Here is a 17,311-nt window from a genome sequence, read left to right on the forward strand (position 1 = left end):
AATGACGTTCGCGATGTCACCGCAGCGAAGCGCATTCTTGAGGAATTCCAAAGCGATAGTGGTGCAATGTTAAACGTCAATAAATCCGCCGTCTTAACGCTTGGTCAGGAACGACCGCTCACGGGCGACGCTTGGCTGCCCTGTGTACAGACTAGAAAACACCTTGGTCTCTACGTCACGGCCCGGCCACTGGACATGTCTCACAAAAATTGGATACCCAAAATTCAGGCGATAAAAGCACTCCTGCGTGACCAAAATATGCGACACCTCGATCGTTTGCAGCGAGCCTTTTTCGTCAATTCTTATGCCCTCTCCAAATTACAGTTTGTTGCCGCCGTCCTACCCATGCCAACCACAGTAGCGAGATCACTTCTAGCGGCGGCCGCCTGGTACGTCTGGAAGCTCAATATTTTTAAGGTTTCCTTCACCACGACAGCTTTGCCATGCGATATGGGAGGCCTCGGCTTGAAAAACCCCGGCATTCACGCCTTGGCTCTGTATCTGAAACGCTCATGGCGTATACTCACCGCCAGCGAAGACACCGTCACGAAGCGGCTCTATCAGCTGTTCCGCCCTCCCAACTTATCTCCGCCTGTGGACATTGGCCGCGTCAGCCCGCACTTTCAGCATATAGCACTGTATTATCTTGAAAGTAGCTATCTCGACGACGAGCTTTTCAAGAAGCCGACAGTTCAACTGTACCGCCACTTACTTCGGCCGTCACTGCCTGGCCCCTTGGAAAAGAAGTATCCGGCTTGCAATTGGTCCCTCGTTTGGACTAACATTCATAATCCGACACTTCCGACAGATGTTCGCTCCAAATGGTATGACGTGGTCACTGAAACTGTACCGACGCGAGAAAAGCGACACAGGATTAATCTTGAACCGAGTCCCTACTGCGGCTTGTGCCACGTGGTGGCGACTATTGCTCATCTGTTTGTCTGCAAGGACCAAGTGCACATCTGGAACTGGACGCGCAAAAAACTCGCTGTGCTTAACCGGACTGCGCCTCATGCGATTCAGATCCAAGACATTCTGCGCCCAGATTTCCGACTTTTCCCAGCTGCCAAACATAACAGTTACCTATGGCTCGTGGGACATTTTATCAACTATATTCTGTCCGGCAGTGCCCCTAATGTCTTAGATTTTCAAGTCTATCTCTCAACACAACACTGGCGCACAACCAGCCAATATGGTCACCGGTATCAGTCAACATTTCAACATTTTCTTCACGTCGTCCTTGGGATGCCATAGAACAGGGACAAGTGGGACATCTGTTACAACAATTCGTCATCCCTGTACTACAGTCGAAGGATATACTCTCTGCGAAGACACTCATTTGTCTCCTGGGTATGATGCATATGACAACGTCTGAATTTCACGAATATTTCCTTCCCAGTAGCAGTTCTTTCGACGATATAAATATGTTGGTGTATTTTAATCAACAAAAATGCAAACCCGAAGAAAGAAAACGAACAACGAAGATGGACAGAAGACAAACGTCTAACCACAATACAACGAACAAAGAGAATATCTTTTGGAAAATTTGTCAAAAACAACGAAAAACGATAAGGAACAAAAAAAAAAAAAAAAAAATTTAAAATCTCTTCAAACAAAGTAAAAAAATTAAAAAAAACTTCAAAACTAAAAAAAATACATAAAAAAAACAAAAATTAAAAAAAAAGTGGCAGAGCGCTGGTCAAAAAGCTTTAAATAAAAAGTCGTAGAGCATAAAAAAAAATGAAAAAAAATGAAAAAAAAATGGATAAGGCATCGGAAAAAAAAAAAAAAAAAAAAAAAAAAAAAAAAAAAAAAAAGTGGTTAAGGCGAAAAAAAAAAAAAGAAAAAAAAAAAAACAAAAAAAAAAAAAAAAGTGGCGCAATTGGTTAGCGCACGGTACTTATAAGGCAGTAGCCGTGAGCAATGCCGGGGTTGTGAGTTCGAGCCTCACATGGGGCGTACTTTTATTTCGTAGCAGCTGACTATGGAAGCATCGGGACGCTAGATTTGAGATGTATCACGTACCTGAGAGACCATAAATGTGCGTGCACTGTAGTCAACGACTGCGTGTTCATCGGTAGTATAGTGGTTAGTATCCCCGCCTGTCACGCGGGAGACCGGGGTTCGATTCCCCGCCGGGGAGATGCGATTTTTATATCGCGAAGGTTGCACGTGTGGCCCGAAGAAGCATTACCGTTGTGATCAAGGAATGTAATTGCTAAAAAATCGTAAGAAAGTCTGCGTCTTAGGAAGTGTTTCTCGTATTCTGCACACGACGTCGTCGTTTCACAACTCACAGGGTTTGCTGTCGACGCTGAATCAGCGCACCCCAAGATTAATGATCGAGCTCGAAGCACCCAAGAAAAAGAATGATTTTAGCAGAGCGTGGTTTCGATCCACGGACTTCTGGGCCCAGCACGCTTCCACTGCGCCACTCTGCTGTGCCGAGAGAAGCGCGCTCTTCGGTGCGTGACATGGGACACTTGGAAAAGCGTTGTCTGCGTCGCCTACCGTTTAATTAACTGTGTAGCATCTCCCAGCTTGACTTGTCTCGACTTTGCTCGACTGACGCTACGCTGACGCTTGCACGAAGCGATATTTACCGCGATCGTCTCGAGATGCAGCTGCGAGATGCTCAGGATTAACATTGCACTCCACGAAGGTGGAGACATTCGAATGCACTGCCTAGCTACGCGCCCGCAACTAACAAAATGCCGACCCTGCCAGGATTCGAACCTGGAATCTTCTGATCCGTAGTCAGACGCGTTATCCGTTGCGCCACAGGGCCACTGTTTGCGTTTTCTGCTACGAGGCGGGTGCACATCGCAAAGCAACGTGTTCTCCGTGGCTCGGCAATTGCATGTCATCCACTGACAACGGCGGCGCGGCCACTCTGGTCTTCCGCACGCTGCAGGGAGCTGCCACCAAGGAAGGCATCTCTCCTCCTGCTGCTCGGCCACGCAGCGCCTGCACAGCTTAGAGCTTGCCACACATCTGCCGTCGCTGTTGGACAGGTAGCGGAATGCAAGGCGCCCGTTTTTTTGCATTTTTTCGGTGATGACAAGCGGTTGACATGCTTGTAAGTGTAGCATATAAAACAAGAATCGTGTGAAGCATTCGTAGACAGGTGCTAAAGTCGTAGTATGGCCGCAGGTGACGGTCGTATGACGGGTCTGTAGCCACAACAGGTTGGCATCAAAGTGAATACCGCTAACTGTAAGCACTCTGCTGTAGCCCCAGTGGCGCAATTGGTTAGCGCACGGTACTTATAAGGCAGTAGCCGTGAGCAATGCCGGGGTTGTGAGTTCGAGCCTCACATGGGGCGTACTTTTATTTCGTAGCAGCTGACTATGGAAGCATCGGGACGCTAGATTTGAGATGTATCACGTACCTGAGAGACCATAAATGTGCGTGCACTGTAGTCAACGACTGCGTGTTCCTCGGTAGTATAGTGGTTAGTATCCCCGCCTGTCACGCGGGAGACCGGGGTTCGATTCCCCGCCGGGGAGATGCGATTTTTATATCGCGAAGGTTGCACGTGTGGCCCGAAGAAGCATTACCGTTGTGATCAAGGAATGTAATTGCTAAAAAATCGTAAGAAAGTCTGCGTCTTAGGAAGTGTTTCTCGTATTCTGCACACGACGTCGTCGTTTCACAACTCACAGGGTTTGCTGTCGACGCTGAATCAGCGCACCCCAAGATTAATGATCGAGCTCGAAGCACCCAAGAAAAAGAATGATTTTAGCAGAGCGTGGTTTCGATCCACGGACTTCTGGGTTATGGGCCCAGCACGCTTCCACTGCGCCACTCTGCTGTGCCGAGAGAAGCGCGCTCTTCGGTGCGTGACATGGGACACTTGGAAAAGCGTTGTCTGCGTCGCCTACCGTTTAATTAACTGTGTAGCATCTCCCAGCTTGACTTGTCTCGACTTTGCTCGACTGACGCTACGCTGACGCTTGCACGAAGCGATATTTACCGCGATCGTCTCGAGATGCAGCTGCGAGATGCTCAGGATTAACATTGCACTCCACGAAGGTGGAGACATTCGAATGCACTGCCTAGCTACGCGCCCGCAACTAACAAAATGCCGACCCTGCCAGGATTCGAACCTGGAATCTTCTGATCCGTAGTCAGACGCGTTATCCGTTGCGCCACAGGGCCACTGTTTGCGTTTTCTGCTACGAGGCGGGTGCACATCGCAAAGCAACGTGTTCTCCGTGGCTCGGCAATTGCATGTCATCCACTGACAACGGCGGCGCGGCCACTCTGGTCTTCCGCACGCTGCAGGGAGCTGCCACCAAGGAAGGCATCTCTCCTCCTGCTGCTCGGCCACGCAGCGCCTGCACAGCTTAGAGCTTGCCACACATCTGCCGTCGCTGTTGGACAGGTAGCGGAATGCAAGGCGCCCGTTTTTTTGCATTTTTTCGGTGATGACAAGCGGTTGACATGCTTGTAAGTGTAGCATATAAAACAAGAATCGTGTGAAGCATTCGTAGACAGGTGCTAAAGTCGTAGTATGGCCGCAGGTGACGGTCGTATGACGGGTCTGTAGCCACAACAGGTTGGCATCAAAGTGAATACCGCTAACTGTAAGCACTCTGCTGTAGCCCCAGTGGCGCAATTGGTTAGCGCACGGTACTTATAAGGCAGTAGCCGTGAGCAATGCCGGGGTTGTGAGTTCGAGCCTCACATGGGGCGTACTTTTATTTCGTAGCAGCTGACTATGGAAGCATCGGGACGCTAGATTTGAGATGTATCACGTACCTGAGAGACCATAAATGTGCGTGCACTGTAGTCAACGACTGCGTGTTCCTCGGTAGTATAGTGGTTAGTATCCCCGCCTGTCACGCGGGAGACCGGGGTTCGATTCCCCGCCGGGGAGATGCGATTTTTATATCGCGAAGGTTGCACGTGTGGCCCGAAGAAGCATTACCGTTGTGATCAAGGAATGTAATTGCTAAAAAATCGTAAGAAAGTCTGCGTCTTAGGAAGTGTTTCTCGTATTCTGCACACGACGTCGTCGTTTCACAACTCACAGGGTTTGCTGTCGACGCTGAATCAGCGCACCCCAAGATTAATGATCGAGCTCGAAGCACCCAAGAAAAAGAATGATTTTAGCAGAGCGTGGTTTCGATCCACGGACTTCTGGGTTATGGGCCCAGCACGCTTCCACTGCGCCACTCTGCTGTGCCGAGAGAAGCGCGCTCTTCGGTGCGTGACATGGGACACTTGGAAAAGCGTTGTCTGCGTCGCCTACCGTTTAATTAACTGTGTAGCATCTCCCAGCTTGACTTGTCTCGACTTTGCTCGACTGACGCTACGCTGACGCTTGCACGAAGCGATATTTACCGCGATCGTCTCGAGATGCAGCTGCGAGATGCTCAGGATTAACATTGCACTCCACGAAGGTGGAGACATTCGAATGCACTGCCTAGCTACGCGCCCGCAACTAACAAAATGCCGACCCTGCCAGGATTCGAACCTGGAATCTTCTGATCCGTAGTCAGACGCGTTATCCGTTGCGCCACAGGGCCACTGTTTGCGTTTTCTGCTACGAGGCGGGTGCACATCGCAAAGCAACGTGTTCTCCGTGGCTCGGCAATTGCATGTCATCCACTGACAACGGCGGCGCGGCCACTCTGGTCTTCCGCACGCTGCAGGGAGCTGCCACCAAGGAAGGCATCTCTCCTCCTGCTGCTCGGCCACGCAGCGCCTGCACAGCTTAGAGCTTGCCACACATCTGCCGTCGCTGTTGGACAGGTAGCGGAATGCAAGGCGCCCGTTTTTTTGCATTTTTTCGGTGATGACAAGCGGTTGACATGCTTGTAAGTGTAGCATATAAAACAAGAATCGTGTGAAGCATTCGTAGACAGGTGCTAAAGTCGTAGTATGGCCGCAGGTGACGGTCGTATGACGGGTCTGTAGCCACAACAGGTTGGCATCAAAGTGAATACCGCTAACTGTAAGCACTCTGCTGTAGCCCCAGTGGCGCAATTGGTTAGCGCACGGTACTTATAAGGCAGTAGCCGTGAGCAATGCCGGGGTTGTGAGTTCGAGCCTCACATGGGGCATACTTTTATTTCGTAGCAGCTGACTATGGAAGCATCGGGACGCTAGATTTGAGATGTATCACGTACCTGAGAGACCATAAATGTGCGTGCACTGTAGTCAACGACTGCGTGTTCCTCGGTAGTATAGTGGTTAGTATCCCCGCCTGTCACGCGGGAGACCGGGGTTCGATTCCCCGCCGGGGAGATGCGATTTTTATATCGCGAAGGTTGCACGTGTGGCCCGAAGAAGCATTACCGTTGTGATCAAGGAATGTAATTGCTAAAAAATCGTAAGAAAGTCTGCGTCTTAGGAAGTGTTTCTCGTATTCTGCACACGACGTCGTCGTTTCACAACTCACAGGGTTTGCTGTCGACGCTGAATCAGCGCACCCCAAGATTAATGATCGAGCTCGAAGCACCCAAGAAAAAGAATGATTTTAGCAGAGCGTGGTTTCGATCCACGGACTTCTGGGTTATGGGCCCAGCACGCTTCCACTGCGCCACTCTGCTGTGCCGAGAGAAGCGCGCTCTTCGGTGCGTGACATGGGACACTTGGAAAAGCGTTGTCTGCGTCGCCTACCGTTTAATTAACTGTGTAGCATCTCCCAGCTTGACTTGTCTCGACTTTGCTCGACTGACGCTACGCTGACGCTTGCACGAAGCGATATTTACCGCGATCGTCTCGACATGCAGCTGCGAGATGCTCAGGATTAACATTGCACTCCACGAAGGTGGAGACATTCGAATGCACTGCCTAGCTACGCGCCCGCAACTAACAAAATGCCGACCCTGCCAGGATTCGAACCTGGAATCTTCTGATCCGTAGTCAGACGCGTTATCCGTTGCGCCACAGGGCCACTGTTTGCGTTTTCTGCTACGAGGCGGGTGCACATCGCAAAGCAACGTGTTCTCCGTGGCTCGGCAATTGCATGTCATCCACTGACAACGGCGGCGCGGCCACTCTGGTCTTCCGCACGCTGCAGGGAGCTGCCACCAAGGAAGGCATCTCTCCTCCTGCTGCTCGGCCACGCAGCGCCTGCACAGCTTAGAGCTTGCCACACATCTGCCGTCGCTGTTGGACAGGTAGCGGAATGCAAGGCGCCCGTTTTTTTGCATTTTTTCGGTGATGACAAGCGGTTGACATGCTTGTAAGTGTAGCATATAAAACAAGAATCGTGTGAAGCATTCGTAGACAGGTGCTAAAGTCGTAGTATGGCCGCAGGTGACGGTCGTATGACGGGTCTGTAGCCACAACAGGTTGGCATCAAAGTGAATACCGCTAACTGTAAGCACTCTGCTGTAGCCCCAGTGGCGCAATTGGTTAGCGCACGGTACTTATAAGGCAGTAGCCGTGAGCAATGCCGGGGTTGTGAGTTCGAGCCTCACATGGGGCATACTTTTATTTCGTAGCAGCTGACTATGGAAGCATCGGGACGCTAGATTTGAGATGTATCACGTACCTGAGAGACCATAAATGTGCGTGCACTGTAGTCTACGACTGCGTGTTCCTCGGTAGTATAGTGGTTAGTATCCCCGCCTGTCACGCGGGAGACCGGGGTTCGATTCCCCGCCGGGGAGATGCGATTTTTATATCGCGAAGGTTGCACGTGTGGCCCGAAGAAGCATTACCGTTGTGATCAAGGAATGTAATTGCTAAAAAATCGTAAGAAAGTCTGCGTCTTAGGAAGTGTTTCTCGTATTCTGCACACGACGTCGTCGTTTCACAACTCACAGGGTTTGCTGTCGACGCTGAATCAGCGCACCCCAAGATTAATGATCGAGCTCGAAGCACCCAAGAAAAAGAATGATTTTAGCAGAGCGTGGTTTCGATCCACGGACTTCTGGGTTATGGGCCCAGCACGCTTCCACTGCGCCACTCTGCTGTGCCGAGAGAAGCGCGCTCTTCGGTGCGTGACATGGGACACTTGGAAAAGCGTTGTCTGCGTCGCCTACCGTTTAATTAACTGTGTAGCATCTCCCAGCTTGACTTGTCTCGACTTTGCTCGACTGACGCTACGCTGACGCTTGCACGAAGCGATATTTACCGCGATCGTCTCGACATGCAGCTGCGAGATGCTCAGGATTAACATTGCACTCCACGAAGGTGGAGACATTCGAATGCACTGCCTAGCTACGCGCCCGCAACTAACAAAATGCCGACCCTGCCAGGATTCGAACCTGGAATCTTCTGATCCGTAGTCAGACGCGTTATCCGTTGCGCCACAGGGCCACTGTTTGCGTTTTCTGCTACGAGGCGGGTGCACATCGCAAAGCAACGTGTTCTCCGTGGCTCGGCAATTGCATGTCATCCACTGACAACGGCGGCGCGGCCACTCTGGTCTTCCGCACGCTGCAGGGAGCTGCCACCAAGGAAGGCATCTCTCCTCCTGCTGCTCGGCCACGCAGCGCCTGCACAGCTTAGAGCTTGCCACACATCTGCCGTCGCTGTTGGACAGGTAGCGGAATGCAAGGCGCCCGTTTTTTTGCATTTTTTCGGTGATGACAAGCGGTTGACATGCTTGTAAGTGTAGCATATAAAACAAGAATCGTGTGAAGCATTCGTAGACAGGTGCTAAAGTCGTAGTATGGCCGCAGGTGACGGTCGTATGACGGGTCTGTAGCCACAACAGGTTGGCATCAAAGTGAATACCGCTAACTGTAAGCACTCTGCTGTAGCCCCAGTGGCGCAATTGGTTAGCGCACGGTACTTATAAGGCAGTAGCCGTGAGCAATGCCGGGGTTGTGAGTTCGAGCCTCACATGGGGCGTACTTTTATTTCGTAGCAGCTGACTATGGAAGCATCGGGACGCTAGATTTGAGATGTATCACGTACCTGAGAGACCATAAATGTGCGTGCACTGTAGTCAACGACTGCGTGTTCATCGGTAGTATAGTGGTTAGTATCCCCGCCTGTCACGCGGGAGACCGGGGTTCGATTCCCCGCCGGGGAGATGCGATTTTTATATCGCGAAGGTTGCACGTGTGGCCCGAAGAAGCATTACCGTTGTGATCAAGGAATGTAATTGCTAAAAAATCGTAAGAAAGTCTGCGTCTTAGGAAGTGTTTCTCGTATTCTGCACACGACGTCGTCGTTTCACAACTCACAGGGTTTGCTGTCGACGCTGAATCAGCGCACCCCAAGATTAATGATCGAGCTCGAAGCACCCAAGAAAAAGAATGATTTTAGCAGAGCGTGGTTTCGATCCACGGACTTCTGGGTTATGGGCCCAGCACGCTTCCACTGCGCCACTCTGCTGTGCCGAGAGAAGCGCGCTCTTCGGTGCGTGACATGGGACACTTGGAAAAGCGTTGTCTGCGTCGCCTACCGTTTAATTAACTGTGTAGCATCTCCCAGCTTGACTTGTCTCGACTTTGCTCGACTGACGCTACGCTGACGCTTGCACGAAGCGATATTTACCGCGATCGTCTCGAGATGCAGCTGCGAGATGCTCAGGATTAACATTGCACTCCACGAAGGTGGAGACATTCGAATGCACTGCCTAGCTACGCGCCCGCAACTAACAAAATGCCGACCCTGCCAGGATTCGAACCTGGAATCTTCTGATCCGTAGTCAGACGCGTTATCCGTTGCGCCACAGGGCCACTGTTTGCGTTTTCTGCTACGAGGCGGGTGCACATCGCAAAGCAACGTGTTCTCCGTGGCTCGGCAATTGCATGTCATCCACTGACAACGGCGGCGCGGCCACTCTGGTCTTCCGCACGCTGCAGGGAGCTGCCACCAAGGAAGGCATCTCTCCTCCTGCTGCTCGGCCACGCAGCGCCTGCACAGCTTAGAGCTTGCCACACATCTGCCGTCGCTGTTGGACAGGTAGCGGAATGCAAGGCGCCCGTTTTTTTGCATTTTTTCGGTGATGACAAGCGGTTGACATGCTTGTAAGTGTAGCATATAAAACAAGAATCGTGTGAAGCATTCGTAGACAGGTGCTAAAGTCGTAGTATGGCCGCAGGTGACGGTCGTATGACGGGTCTGTAGCCACAACAGGTTGGCATCAAAGTGAATACCGCTAACTGTAAGCACTCTGCTGTAGCCCCAGTGGCGCAATTGGTTAGCGCACGGTACTTATAAGGCAGTAGCCGTGAGCAATGCCGGGGTTGTGAGTTCGAGCCTCACATGGGGCGTACTTTTATTTCGTAGCAGCTGACTATGGAAGCATCGGGACGCTAGATTTGAGATGTATCACGTACCTGAGAGACCATAAATGTGCGTGCACTGTAGTCAACGACTGCGTGTTCATCGGTAGTATAGTGGTTAGTATCCCCGCCTGTCACGCGGGAGACCGGGGTTCGATTCCCCGCCGGGGAGATGCGATTTTTATATCGCGAAGGTTGCACGTGTGGCCCGAAGAAGCATTACCGTTGTGATCAAGGAATGTAATTGCTAAAAAATCGTAAGAAAGTCTGCGTCTTAGGAAGTGTTTCTCGTATTCTGCACACGACGTCGTCGTTTCACAACTCACAGGGTTTGCTGTCGACGCTGAATCAGCGCACCCCAAGATTAATGATCGAGCTCGAAGCACCCAAGAAAAAGAATGATTTTAGCAGAGCGTGGTTTCGATCCACGGACTTCTGGGTTATGGGCCCAGCACGCTTCCACTGCGCCACTCTGCTGTGCCGAGAGAAGCGCGCTCTTCGGTGCGTGACATGGGACACTTGGAAAAGCGTTGTCTGCGTCGCCTACCGTTTAATTAACTGTGTAGCATCTCCCAGCTTGACTTGTCTCGACTTTGCTCGACTGACGCTACGCTGACGCTTGCACGAAGCGATATTTACCGCGATCGTCTCGAGATGCAGCTGCGAGATGCTCAGGATTAACATTGCACTCCACGAAGGTGGAGACATTCGAATGCACTGCCTAGCTACGCGCCCGCAACTAACAAAATGCCGACCCTGCCAGGATTCGAACCTGGAATCTTCTGATCCGTAGTCAGACGCGTTATCCGTTGCGCCACAGGGCCACTGTTTGCGTTTTCTGCTACGAGGCGGGTGCACATCGCAAAGCAACGTGTTCTCCGTGGCTCGGCAATTGCATGTCATCCACTGACAACGGCGGCGCGGCCACTCTGGTCTTCCGCACGCTGCAGGGAGCTGCCACCAAGGAAGGCATCTCTCCTCCTGCTGCTCGGCCACGCAGCGCCTGCACAGCTTAGAGCTTGCCACACATCTGCCGTCGCTGTTGGACAGGTAGCGGAATGCAAGGCGCCCGTTTTTTTGCATTTTTTCGGTGATGACAAGCGGTTGACATGCTTGTAAGTGTAGCATATAAAACAAGAATCGTGTGAAGCATTCGTAGACAGGTGCTAAAGTCGTAGTATGGCCGCAGGTGACGGTCGTATGACGGGTCTGTAGCCACAACAGGTTGGCATCAAAGTGAATACCGCTAACTGTAAGCACTCTGCTGTAGCCCCAGTGGCGCAATTGGTTAGCGCACGGTACTTATAAGGCAGTAGCCGTGAGCAATGCCGGGGTTGTGAGTTCGAGCCTCACATGGGGCATACTTTTATTTCGTAGCAGCTGACTATGGAAGCATCGGGACGCTAGATTTGAGATGTATCACGTACCTGAGAGACCATAAATGTGCGTGCACTGTAGTCTACGACTGCGTGTTCCTCGGTAGTATAGTGGTTAGTATCCCCGCCTGTCACGCGGGAGACCGGGGTTCGATTCCCCGCCGGGGAGATGCGATTTTTGTATCGCGAAGGTTGCACGTGTGGCCCGAAGAAGCATTACCGTTGTGATCAAGGAATGTAATTGCTAAAAAATCGTAAGAAAGTCTGCGTCTTAGGAAGTGTTTCTCGTATTCTGCACACGACGTCGTCGTTTCACAACTCACAGGGTTTGCTGTCGACGCTGAATCAGCGCACCCCAAGATTAATGATCGAGCTCGAAGCACCCAAGAAAAAGAATGATTTTAGCAGAGCGTGGTTTCGATCCACGGACTTCTGGGTTATGGGCCCAGCACGCTTCCACTGCGCCACTCTGCTGTGCCGAGAGAAGCGCGCTCTTCGGTGCGTGACATGGGACACTTGGAAAAGCGTTGTCTGCGTCGCCTACCGTTTAATTAACTGTGTAGCATCTCCCAGCTTGACTTGTCTCGACTTTGCTCGACTGACGCTACGCTGACGCTTGCACGAAGCGATATTTACCGCGATCGTCTCGAGATGCAGCTGCGAGATGCTCAGGATTAACATTGCACTCCACGAAGGTGGAGACATTCGAATGCACTGCCTAGCTACGCGCCCGCAACTAACAAAATGCCGACCCTGCCAGGATTCGAACCTGGAATCTTCTGATCCGTAGTCAGACGCGTTATCCGTTGCGCCACAGGGCCACTGTTTGCGTTTTCTGCTACGAGGCGGGTGCACATCGCAAAGCAACGTGTTCTCCGTGGCTCGGCAATTGCATGTCATCCACTGACAACGGCGGCGCGGCCACTCTGGTCTTCCGCACGCTGCAGGGAGCTGCCACCAAGGAAGGCATCTCTCCTCCTGCTGCTCGGCCACGCAGCGCCTGCACAGCTTAGAGCTTGCCACACATCTGCCGTCGCTGTTGGACAGGTAGCGGAATGCAAGGCGCCCGTTTTTTTGCATTTTTTCGGTGATGACAAGCGGTTGACATGCTTGTAAGTGTAGCATATAAAACAAGAATCGTGTGAAGCATTCGTAGACAGGTGCTAAAGTCGTAGTATGGCCGCAGGTGACGGTCGTATGACGGGTCTGTAGCCACAACAGGTTGGCATCAAAGTGAATACCGCTAACTGTAAGCACTCTGCTGTAGCCCCAGTGGCGCAATTGGTTAGCGCACGGTACTTATAAGGCAGTAGCCGTGAGCAATGCCGGGGTTGTGAGTTCGAGCCTCACATGGGGCGTACTTTTATTTCGTAGCAGCTGACTATGGAAGCATCGGGACGCTAGATTTGAGATGTATCACGTACCTGAGAGACCATAAATGTGCGTGCACTGTAGTCAACGACTGCGTGTTCATCGGTAGTATAGTGGTTAGTATCCCCGCCTGTCACGCGGGAGACCGGGGTTCGATTCCCCGCCGGGGAGATGCGATTTTTATATCGCGAAGGTTGCACGTGTGGCCCGAAGAAGCATTACCGTTGTGATCAAGGAATGTAATTGCTAAAAAATCGTAAGAAAGTCTGCGTCTTAGGAAGTGTTTCTCGTATTCTGCACACGACGTCGTCGTTTCACAACTCACAGGGTTTGCTGTCGACGCTGAATCAGCGCACCCCAAGATTAATGATCGAGCTCGAAGCACCCAAGAAAAAGAATGATTTTAGCAGAGCGTGGTTTCGATCCACGGACTTCTGGGTTATGGGCCCAGCACGCTTCCACTGCGCCACTCTGCTGTGCCGAGAGAAGCGCGCTCTTCGGTGCGTGACATGGGACACTTGGAAAAGCGTTGTCTGCGTCGCCTACCGTTTAATTAACTGTGTAGCATCTCCCAGCTTGACTTGTCTCGACTTTGCTCGACTGACGCTACGCTGACGCTTGCACGAAGCGATATTTACCGCGATCGTCTCGACATGCAGCTGCGAGATGCTCAGGATTAACATTGCACTCCACGAAGGTGGAGACATTCGAATGCACTGCCTAGCTACGCGCCCGCAACTAACAAAATGCCGACCCTGCCAGGATTCGAACCTGGAATCTTCTGATCCGTAGTCAGACGCGTTATCCGTTGCGCCACAGGGCCACTGTTTGCGTTTTCTGCTACGAGGCGGGTGCACATCGCAAAGCAACGTGTTCTCCGTGGCTCGGCAATTGCATGTCATCCACTGACAACGGCGGCGCGGCCACTCTGGTCTTCCGCACGCTGCAGGGAGCTGCCACCAAGGAAGGCATCTCTCCTCCTGCTGCTCGGCCACGCAGCGCCTGCACAGCTTAGAGCTTGCCACACATCTGCCGTCGCTGTTGGACAGGTAGCGGAATGCAAGGCGCCCGTTTTTTTGCATTTTTTCGGTGATGACAAGCGGTTGACATGCTTGTAAGTGTAGCATATAAAACAAGAATCGTGTGAAGCATTCGTAGACAGGTGCTAAAGTCGTAGTATGGCCGCAGGTGACGGTCGTATGACGGGTCTGTAGCCACAACAGGTTGGCATCAAAGTGAATACCGCTAACTGTAAGCACTCTGCTGTAGCCCCAGTGGCGCAATTGGTTAGCGCACGGTACTTATAAGGCAGTAGCCGTGAGCAATGCCGGGGTTGTGAGTTCGAGCCTCACATGGGGCGTACTTTTATTTCGTAGCAGCTGACTATGGAAGCATCGGGACGCTAGATTTGAGATGTATCACGTACCTGAGAGACCATAAATGTGCGTGCACTGTAGTCAACGACTGCGTGTTCCTCGGTAGTATAGTGGTTAGTATCCCCGCCTGTCACGCGGGAGACCGGGGTTCGATTCCCCGCCGGGGAGATGCGATTTTTATATCGCGAAGGTTGCACGTGTGGCCCGAAGAAGCATTACCGTTGTGATCAAGGAATGTAATTGCTAAAAAATCGTAAGAAAGTCTGCGTCTTAGGAAGTGTTTCTCGTATTCTGCACACGACGTCGTCGTTTCACAACTCACAGGGTTTGCTGTCGACGCTGAATCAGCGCACCCCAAGATTAATGATCGAGCTCGAAGCACCCAAGAAAAAGAATGATTTTAGCAGAGCGTGGTTTCGATCCACGGACTTCTGGGTTATGGGCCCAGCACGCTTCCACTGCGCCACTCTGCTGTGCCGAGAGAAGCGCGCTCTTCGGTGCGTGACATGGGACACTTGGAAAAGCGTTGTCTGCGTCGCCTACCGTTTAATTAACTGTGTAGCATCTCCCAGCTTGACTTGTCTCGACTTTGCTCGACTGACGCTACGCTGACGCTTGCACGAAGCGATATTTACCGCGATCGTCTCGAGATGCAGCTGCGAGATGCTCAGGATTAACATTGCACTCCACGAAGGTGGAGACATTCGAATGCACTGCCTAGCTACGCGCCCGCAACTAACAAAATGCCGACCCTGCCAGGATTCGAACCTGGAATCTTCTGATCCGTAGTCAGACGCGTTATCCGTTGCGCCACAGGGCCACTGTTTGCGTTTTCTGCTACGAGGCGGGTGCACATCGCAAAGCAACGTGTTCTCCGTGGCTCGGCAATTGCATGTCATCCACTGACAACGGCGGCGCGGCCACTCTGGTCTTCCGCACGCTGCAGGGAGCTGCCACCAAGGAAGGCATCTCTCCTCCTGCTGCTCGGCCACGCAGCGCCTGCACAGCTTAGAGCTTGCCACACATCTGCCGTCGCTGTTGGACAGGTAGCGGAATGCAAGGCGCCCGTTTTTTTGCATTTTTTCGGTGATGACAAGCGGTTGACATGCTTGTAAGTGTAGCATATAAAACAAGAATCGTGTGAAGCATTCGTAGACAGGTGCTAAAGTCGTAGTATGGCCGCAGGTGACGGTCGTATGACGGGTCTGTAGCCACAACAGGTTGGCATCAAAGTGAATACCGCTAACTGTAAGCACTCTGCTGTAGCCCCAGTGGCGCAATTGGTTAGCGCACGGTACTTATAAGGCAGTAGCCGTGAGCAATGCCGGGGTTGTGAGTTCGAGCCTCACATGGGGCATACTTTTATTTCGTAGCAGCTGACTATGGAAGCATCGGGACGCTAGATTTGAGATGTATCACGTACCTGAGAGACCATAAATGTGCGTGCACTGTAGTCTACGACTGCGTGTTCCTCGGTAGTATAGTGGTTAGTATCCCCGCCTGTCACGCGGGAGACCGGGGTTCGATTCCCCGCCGGGGAGATGCGATTTTTATATCGCGAAGGTTGCACGTGTGGCCCGAAGAAGCATTACCGTTGTGATCAAGGAATGTAATTGCTAAAAAATCGTAAGAAAGTCTGCGTCTTAGGAAGTGTTTCTCGTATTCTGCACACGACGTCGTCGTTTCACAACTCACAGGGTTTGCTGTCGACGCTGAATCAGCGCACCCCAAGATTAATGATCGAGCTCGAAGCACCCAAGAAAAAGAATGATTTTAGCAGAGCGTGGTTTCGATCCACGGACTTCTGGGTTATGGGCCCAGCACGCTTCCACTGCGCCACTCTGCTGTGCCGAGAGAAGCGCGCTCTTCGGTGCGTGACATGGGACACTTGGAAAAGCGTTGTCTGCGTCGCCTACCGTTTAATTAACTGTGTAGCATCTCCCAGCTTGACTTGTCTCGACTTTGCTCGACTGACGCTACGCTGACGCTTGCACGAAGCGATATTTACCGCGATCGTCTCGAGATGCAGCTGCGAGATGCTCAGGATTAACATTGCACTCCACGAAGGTGGAGACATTCGAATGCACTGCCTAGCTACGCGCCCGCAACTAACAAAATGCCGACCCTGCCAGGATTCGAACCTGGAATCTTCTGATCCGTAGTCAGACGCGTTATCCGTTGCGCCACAGGGCCACTGTTTGCGTTTTCTGCTACGAGGCGGGTGCACATCGCAAAGCAACGTGTTCTCCGTGGCTCGGCAATTGCATGTCATCCACTGACAACGGCGGCGCGGCCACTCTGGTCTTCCGCACGCTGCAGGGAGCTGCCACCAAGGAAGGCATCTCTCCTCCTGCTGCTCGGCCACGCAGCGCCTGCACAGCTTAGAGCTTGCCACACATCTGCCGTCGCTGTTGGACAGGTAGCGGAATGCAAGGCGCCCGTTTTTTTGCATTTTTTCGGTGATGACAAGCGGTTGACATGCTTGTAAGTGTAGCATATAAAACAAGAATCGTGTGAAGCATTCGTAGACAGGTGCTAAAGTCGTAGTATGGCCGCAGGTGACGGTCGTATGACGGGTCTGTAGCCACAACAGGTTGGCATCAAAGTGAATACCGCTAACTGTAAGCACTCTGCTGTAGCCCCAGTGGCGCAATTGGTTAGCGCACGGTACTTATAAGGCAGTAGCCGTGAGCAATGCCGGGGTTGTGAGTTCGAGCCTCACATGGGGCGTACTTTTATTTCGTAGCAGCTGACTATGGAAGCATCGGGACGCTAGATTTGAGATGTATCACGTACCTGAGAGACCATAAATGTGCGTGCACTGTAGTCAACGACTGCGTGTTCATCGGTAGTATAGTGGTTAGTATCCCCGCCTGTCACGCGGGAGACCGGGGTTCGATTCCCCGCCGGGGAGATGCGATTTTTATATCGCGAAGGTTGCACGTGTGGCCCGAAGAAGCATTACCGTTGTGATCAAGGAATGTAA

The 17,311-nt window shown here is 52.0% G+C and overlaps 44 non-coding genes across 44 annotated transcripts; 23 read left to right on the forward strand and 21 right to left on the reverse strand.

Moving 5' to 3' along the window:
• The first annotated feature begins 2,071 nt into the window (after positions 1 to 2,071).
• On the forward strand, positions 2,072 to 2,143 carry Trnad-guc (transfer RNA aspartic acid (anticodon GUC)). The gene has a single exon. It is a non-coding gene; the product is annotated as a tRNA-Asp (tRNA).
• A 572-nt stretch (positions 2,144 to 2,715) lies between these two features.
• Positions 2,716 to 2,788, reverse strand: Trnar-acg (transfer RNA arginine (anticodon ACG)). The gene has a single exon. It is a non-coding gene; the product is annotated as a tRNA-Arg (tRNA).
• Positions 2,789 to 3,233: 445 nt separating this feature from the next.
• Positions 3,234 to 3,325, forward strand: Trnai-uau (transfer RNA isoleucine (anticodon UAU)). Its single transcript is given in 2 exon segments — positions 3,234 to 3,271; positions 3,290 to 3,325. It is a non-coding gene; the product is annotated as a tRNA-Ile (tRNA).
• Positions 3,326 to 3,437: 112 nt separating this feature from the next.
• Trnad-guc (transfer RNA aspartic acid (anticodon GUC)) lies at positions 3,438 to 3,509 on the forward strand. The gene has a single exon. It is a non-coding gene; the product is annotated as a tRNA-Asp (tRNA).
• Positions 3,510 to 3,742: 233 nt separating this feature from the next.
• Positions 3,743 to 3,814, reverse strand: Trnam-cau (transfer RNA methionine (anticodon CAU)). The gene has a single exon. It is a non-coding gene; the product is annotated as a tRNA-Met (tRNA).
• Positions 3,815 to 4,088: 274 nt separating this feature from the next.
• Trnar-acg (transfer RNA arginine (anticodon ACG)) lies at positions 4,089 to 4,161 on the reverse strand. The gene has a single exon. It is a non-coding gene; the product is annotated as a tRNA-Arg (tRNA).
• A 445-nt stretch (positions 4,162 to 4,606) lies between these two features.
• Positions 4,607 to 4,698, forward strand: Trnai-uau (transfer RNA isoleucine (anticodon UAU)). Its single transcript is given in 2 exon segments — positions 4,607 to 4,644; positions 4,663 to 4,698. It is a non-coding gene; the product is annotated as a tRNA-Ile (tRNA).
• A 112-nt stretch (positions 4,699 to 4,810) lies between these two features.
• Positions 4,811 to 4,882, forward strand: Trnad-guc (transfer RNA aspartic acid (anticodon GUC)). The gene has a single exon. It is a non-coding gene; the product is annotated as a tRNA-Asp (tRNA).
• A 233-nt stretch (positions 4,883 to 5,115) lies between these two features.
• Trnam-cau (transfer RNA methionine (anticodon CAU)) lies at positions 5,116 to 5,187 on the reverse strand. Its single transcript has one exon. It is a non-coding gene; the product is annotated as a tRNA-Met (tRNA).
• A 274-nt stretch (positions 5,188 to 5,461) lies between these two features.
• Trnar-acg (transfer RNA arginine (anticodon ACG)) lies at positions 5,462 to 5,534 on the reverse strand. The gene has a single exon. It is a non-coding gene; the product is annotated as a tRNA-Arg (tRNA).
• Positions 5,535 to 5,979: 445 nt separating this feature from the next.
• On the forward strand, positions 5,980 to 6,071 carry Trnai-uau (transfer RNA isoleucine (anticodon UAU)). Its single transcript is given in 2 exon segments — positions 5,980 to 6,017; positions 6,036 to 6,071. It is a non-coding gene; the product is annotated as a tRNA-Ile (tRNA).
• Positions 6,072 to 6,183: 112 nt separating this feature from the next.
• On the forward strand, positions 6,184 to 6,255 carry Trnad-guc (transfer RNA aspartic acid (anticodon GUC)). Its single transcript has one exon. It is a non-coding gene; the product is annotated as a tRNA-Asp (tRNA).
• Positions 6,256 to 6,488: 233 nt separating this feature from the next.
• Positions 6,489 to 6,560, reverse strand: Trnam-cau (transfer RNA methionine (anticodon CAU)). The gene has a single exon. It is a non-coding gene; the product is annotated as a tRNA-Met (tRNA).
• A 274-nt stretch (positions 6,561 to 6,834) lies between these two features.
• Trnar-acg (transfer RNA arginine (anticodon ACG)) lies at positions 6,835 to 6,907 on the reverse strand. The gene has a single exon. It is a non-coding gene; the product is annotated as a tRNA-Arg (tRNA).
• A 445-nt stretch (positions 6,908 to 7,352) lies between these two features.
• Trnai-uau (transfer RNA isoleucine (anticodon UAU)) lies at positions 7,353 to 7,444 on the forward strand. Its single transcript is given in 2 exon segments — positions 7,353 to 7,390; positions 7,409 to 7,444. It is a non-coding gene; the product is annotated as a tRNA-Ile (tRNA).
• A 112-nt stretch (positions 7,445 to 7,556) lies between these two features.
• Trnad-guc (transfer RNA aspartic acid (anticodon GUC)) lies at positions 7,557 to 7,628 on the forward strand. Its single transcript has one exon. It is a non-coding gene; the product is annotated as a tRNA-Asp (tRNA).
• Positions 7,629 to 7,861: 233 nt separating this feature from the next.
• Trnam-cau (transfer RNA methionine (anticodon CAU)) lies at positions 7,862 to 7,933 on the reverse strand. Its single transcript has one exon. It is a non-coding gene; the product is annotated as a tRNA-Met (tRNA).
• A 274-nt stretch (positions 7,934 to 8,207) lies between these two features.
• Trnar-acg (transfer RNA arginine (anticodon ACG)) lies at positions 8,208 to 8,280 on the reverse strand. Its single transcript has one exon. It is a non-coding gene; the product is annotated as a tRNA-Arg (tRNA).
• Positions 8,281 to 8,725: 445 nt separating this feature from the next.
• Trnai-uau (transfer RNA isoleucine (anticodon UAU)) lies at positions 8,726 to 8,817 on the forward strand. The gene is given in 2 exon segments: positions 8,726 to 8,763; positions 8,782 to 8,817. It is a non-coding gene; the product is annotated as a tRNA-Ile (tRNA).
• Positions 8,818 to 8,929: 112 nt separating this feature from the next.
• Trnad-guc (transfer RNA aspartic acid (anticodon GUC)) lies at positions 8,930 to 9,001 on the forward strand. Its single transcript has one exon. It is a non-coding gene; the product is annotated as a tRNA-Asp (tRNA).
• Positions 9,002 to 9,234: 233 nt separating this feature from the next.
• Positions 9,235 to 9,306, reverse strand: Trnam-cau (transfer RNA methionine (anticodon CAU)). Its single transcript has one exon. It is a non-coding gene; the product is annotated as a tRNA-Met (tRNA).
• Positions 9,307 to 9,580: 274 nt separating this feature from the next.
• On the reverse strand, positions 9,581 to 9,653 carry Trnar-acg (transfer RNA arginine (anticodon ACG)). Its single transcript has one exon. It is a non-coding gene; the product is annotated as a tRNA-Arg (tRNA).
• A 445-nt stretch (positions 9,654 to 10,098) lies between these two features.
• Positions 10,099 to 10,190, forward strand: Trnai-uau (transfer RNA isoleucine (anticodon UAU)). Its single transcript is given in 2 exon segments — positions 10,099 to 10,136; positions 10,155 to 10,190. It is a non-coding gene; the product is annotated as a tRNA-Ile (tRNA).
• A 112-nt stretch (positions 10,191 to 10,302) lies between these two features.
• Trnad-guc (transfer RNA aspartic acid (anticodon GUC)) lies at positions 10,303 to 10,374 on the forward strand. The gene has a single exon. It is a non-coding gene; the product is annotated as a tRNA-Asp (tRNA).
• Positions 10,375 to 10,607: 233 nt separating this feature from the next.
• Positions 10,608 to 10,679, reverse strand: Trnam-cau (transfer RNA methionine (anticodon CAU)). Its single transcript has one exon. It is a non-coding gene; the product is annotated as a tRNA-Met (tRNA).
• A 274-nt stretch (positions 10,680 to 10,953) lies between these two features.
• On the reverse strand, positions 10,954 to 11,026 carry Trnar-acg (transfer RNA arginine (anticodon ACG)). Its single transcript has one exon. It is a non-coding gene; the product is annotated as a tRNA-Arg (tRNA).
• A 445-nt stretch (positions 11,027 to 11,471) lies between these two features.
• On the forward strand, positions 11,472 to 11,563 carry Trnai-uau (transfer RNA isoleucine (anticodon UAU)). The gene is given in 2 exon segments: positions 11,472 to 11,509; positions 11,528 to 11,563. It is a non-coding gene; the product is annotated as a tRNA-Ile (tRNA).
• A 112-nt stretch (positions 11,564 to 11,675) lies between these two features.
• Positions 11,676 to 11,747, forward strand: Trnad-guc (transfer RNA aspartic acid (anticodon GUC)). The gene has a single exon. It is a non-coding gene; the product is annotated as a tRNA-Asp (tRNA).
• Positions 11,748 to 11,980: 233 nt separating this feature from the next.
• Trnam-cau (transfer RNA methionine (anticodon CAU)) lies at positions 11,981 to 12,052 on the reverse strand. The gene has a single exon. It is a non-coding gene; the product is annotated as a tRNA-Met (tRNA).
• A 274-nt stretch (positions 12,053 to 12,326) lies between these two features.
• Trnar-acg (transfer RNA arginine (anticodon ACG)) lies at positions 12,327 to 12,399 on the reverse strand. Its single transcript has one exon. It is a non-coding gene; the product is annotated as a tRNA-Arg (tRNA).
• Positions 12,400 to 12,844: 445 nt separating this feature from the next.
• Trnai-uau (transfer RNA isoleucine (anticodon UAU)) lies at positions 12,845 to 12,936 on the forward strand. The gene is given in 2 exon segments: positions 12,845 to 12,882; positions 12,901 to 12,936. It is a non-coding gene; the product is annotated as a tRNA-Ile (tRNA).
• Positions 12,937 to 13,048: 112 nt separating this feature from the next.
• Trnad-guc (transfer RNA aspartic acid (anticodon GUC)) lies at positions 13,049 to 13,120 on the forward strand. The gene has a single exon. It is a non-coding gene; the product is annotated as a tRNA-Asp (tRNA).
• Positions 13,121 to 13,353: 233 nt separating this feature from the next.
• Trnam-cau (transfer RNA methionine (anticodon CAU)) lies at positions 13,354 to 13,425 on the reverse strand. The gene has a single exon. It is a non-coding gene; the product is annotated as a tRNA-Met (tRNA).
• A 274-nt stretch (positions 13,426 to 13,699) lies between these two features.
• Trnar-acg (transfer RNA arginine (anticodon ACG)) lies at positions 13,700 to 13,772 on the reverse strand. The gene has a single exon. It is a non-coding gene; the product is annotated as a tRNA-Arg (tRNA).
• Positions 13,773 to 14,217: 445 nt separating this feature from the next.
• Positions 14,218 to 14,309, forward strand: Trnai-uau (transfer RNA isoleucine (anticodon UAU)). Its single transcript is given in 2 exon segments — positions 14,218 to 14,255; positions 14,274 to 14,309. It is a non-coding gene; the product is annotated as a tRNA-Ile (tRNA).
• Positions 14,310 to 14,421: 112 nt separating this feature from the next.
• On the forward strand, positions 14,422 to 14,493 carry Trnad-guc (transfer RNA aspartic acid (anticodon GUC)). Its single transcript has one exon. It is a non-coding gene; the product is annotated as a tRNA-Asp (tRNA).
• A 233-nt stretch (positions 14,494 to 14,726) lies between these two features.
• Trnam-cau (transfer RNA methionine (anticodon CAU)) lies at positions 14,727 to 14,798 on the reverse strand. The gene has a single exon. It is a non-coding gene; the product is annotated as a tRNA-Met (tRNA).
• A 274-nt stretch (positions 14,799 to 15,072) lies between these two features.
• Trnar-acg (transfer RNA arginine (anticodon ACG)) lies at positions 15,073 to 15,145 on the reverse strand. The gene has a single exon. It is a non-coding gene; the product is annotated as a tRNA-Arg (tRNA).
• Positions 15,146 to 15,590: 445 nt separating this feature from the next.
• On the forward strand, positions 15,591 to 15,682 carry Trnai-uau (transfer RNA isoleucine (anticodon UAU)). The gene is given in 2 exon segments: positions 15,591 to 15,628; positions 15,647 to 15,682. It is a non-coding gene; the product is annotated as a tRNA-Ile (tRNA).
• A 112-nt stretch (positions 15,683 to 15,794) lies between these two features.
• On the forward strand, positions 15,795 to 15,866 carry Trnad-guc (transfer RNA aspartic acid (anticodon GUC)). Its single transcript has one exon. It is a non-coding gene; the product is annotated as a tRNA-Asp (tRNA).
• Positions 15,867 to 16,099: 233 nt separating this feature from the next.
• On the reverse strand, positions 16,100 to 16,171 carry Trnam-cau (transfer RNA methionine (anticodon CAU)). The gene has a single exon. It is a non-coding gene; the product is annotated as a tRNA-Met (tRNA).
• Positions 16,172 to 16,445: 274 nt separating this feature from the next.
• On the reverse strand, positions 16,446 to 16,518 carry Trnar-acg (transfer RNA arginine (anticodon ACG)). Its single transcript has one exon. It is a non-coding gene; the product is annotated as a tRNA-Arg (tRNA).
• Positions 16,519 to 16,963: 445 nt separating this feature from the next.
• Positions 16,964 to 17,055, forward strand: Trnai-uau (transfer RNA isoleucine (anticodon UAU)). The gene is given in 2 exon segments: positions 16,964 to 17,001; positions 17,020 to 17,055. It is a non-coding gene; the product is annotated as a tRNA-Ile (tRNA).
• A 112-nt stretch (positions 17,056 to 17,167) lies between these two features.
• Trnad-guc (transfer RNA aspartic acid (anticodon GUC)) lies at positions 17,168 to 17,239 on the forward strand. Its single transcript has one exon. It is a non-coding gene; the product is annotated as a tRNA-Asp (tRNA).
• The last annotated feature ends 72 nt before the right edge of the window (positions 17,240 to 17,311 follow it).

This window comes from Schistocerca serialis, chromosome 9, assembly GCF_023864345.2.
Source record: "Schistocerca serialis cubense isolate TAMUIC-IGC-003099 chromosome 9, iqSchSeri2.2, whole genome shotgun sequence".
Classification (NCBI taxonomy): Eukaryota; Metazoa; Arthropoda; class Insecta; order Orthoptera; family Acrididae; genus Schistocerca; species Schistocerca serialis.